A 1,999-nucleotide genomic window follows, 5' to 3' on the forward strand; every position below is an offset into this window, starting at 1 on the left:
AAATTAAAAGATTTTATATGCTACACTTAAAATACTAAGATGGGGAAATACATACTCAACTGGCACTAATAAAAAGAAAGCTTGAGTAATTTCAAACAAAACATAATTCATAGTAGAAAATATATCAGGGGTGAAGAAAGGAATTTCAGAATAATAAAACAGTCATTTCTCCAAGAAGATACAATAATCTTTTTTTTAAACTTTTTTTAAGTTTATTTATTTTATTTTATTTTATTTTNCAGATTTCATTTTTTCTCATTGCCATGTAGTATTCCAGATACAATAATCTTTCATCTGTATGCACCTAATAACAGGGTACAAAAACAAAAGAGGCAATAATTAGTAGAACTACAAGGTAAAATAGACAAACCCACCATTATATTTGGAGAAGCCAAACACCTCTCTTTCAGTAATTGATAGAGCAATTAGACCAAAAATTACTTATAATAGAAATGACCTGAGCAACACCATCATTCAACTTGATCTGATATTTATAGAATACTGCATTCAAAAGATAGAAAATAGACATTCTTCTTTTTTTTTTTANGGCTCACATGGAATATTCACAAAGATAGACCATATTCTGGCCTATAATACACACCATAACAAGTTAAAAAAAAAAAAAACAGTGCTTATACAAAGTATATTGTCAATCCAAAATTAAACTAGAAACCTCTAAAAGAAAGATAGATGGAAAATCCTCAAATATCTAGAGATTAAATAGCACAAGTTGCATATGGATCAATCTCTCAAGGGAAATTTTAAAATACTTTGAACAAAACTAGAAATATAATTTACCAAAATTTGAAAATGCAATAAAAGGGGTGCTCAGAGGAAAATATGTATCATTAAGTCACATATTATAAAATAATAAAGAATAAAAATAATGATCTCAGATCCACAATGGGAAGCTAGAGCAAAAAAAGCAATTTGAACAAGCTAAAGGAAAGAAATGATAATAAATAAAAACAGAAATCAACAAATTTGAAAACAGAAAATCAAAAGAAAGAAACAGTGACCAAAAGTTAGTTCTTTGAAATGTTAAAAAAAACTAACAAACCTCTAGACAGAAAGACAGAGAGAAGGGGAAGATACAATTATAAATAACAAATGTAACAGAGGAATTATCATTACCAGTTCTATGGTCATTAAAATAAGAATAAAGGAATACTATAAACAACTTATTGGGCACAGATCTGTTAACTTAAATGAAATGAACCAATTACTTAAAAGATGCCAACTACCAAAACTCTCAAGGAAAATTAATCTTATAAGGCCTATATCTATGAAATAAATTAAATAATTAATACATTTTCCAAAAAGAAAACACCAAACCCAGATGGTTTCACTAATAAAGTCTACCAAGTATCAAAGGAATAAATGACACAAATTGTCCACTATTTTCTTCAGAAAACAGGAGCATAGGCAACACTTCCTGACTTTTTCTATAAGAAGAGTACTATTCTAACCAAACCAAGACAAAGACATTACAAGAAAACTACAGATCAGTATCTCTCATGACACAGATGTAAAAGATCATCAACAAACTATCAGGAAATTAAATGCAATATACAAAAAAATTGCATACCATAACCAAGTGGGATTTATTTCAGGTATGCAAAGCTGGGCCAACACTCAAAAACCAATAATGTAACACACTATGTCAAGAGACTAAGGAAGAAGTCACATGATCACATCAATAGATACAGAAAAGGCATTTTACAAAAGTTAACACCCATTCATTGTGAAAACTCTCAGAACAGTATAAGTAGATATGAACTTTCTCAACTTGATAAAAATCATATAACAAAAATAATAGCATATCATATATATATGAATACACACACACACACATATATGACAGCTAACATCATACTTAATAGTGATAAAAATATCACTGGATACTTTCTTCCTAAGAGCAGGAACCAAGAATCAGTGTCCTCTCTAACAACTCTTATACAGCATAATAATGTCAAATCTAGATTGTGTAACAAGACAA

At 28.8% G+C, this 1,999-nt stretch overlaps 1 long non-coding RNA gene across 2 annotated transcripts in view; it reads right to left on the minus strand.

The window, feature by feature from the left end:
* Nucleotides 1–237: 237 nt before the first annotated feature.
* LOC144231283 (uncharacterized) overlaps nt 238–1,999 on the minus strand; it is a 103,110-nt gene continuing 101,348 nt past the window's right edge. For both annotated transcript variants that reach the window (XR_013335027.1, XR_013335026.1), the window contains one exon: nt 238–304. This is a non-coding gene — a long non-coding RNA (uncharacterized LOC144231283). The remainder of the gene's footprint in view (nt 305–1,999) is intronic.

The sequence above is a fragment of the Crocuta crocuta genome, unplaced genomic scaffold (assembly GCF_008692635.1).
Source record: "Crocuta crocuta isolate KB4526 unplaced genomic scaffold, BGI_CrCroc_1.0 scaffold184, whole genome shotgun sequence".
Taxonomy (NCBI): domain Eukaryota; kingdom Metazoa; phylum Chordata; class Mammalia; order Carnivora; family Hyaenidae; genus Crocuta; species Crocuta crocuta.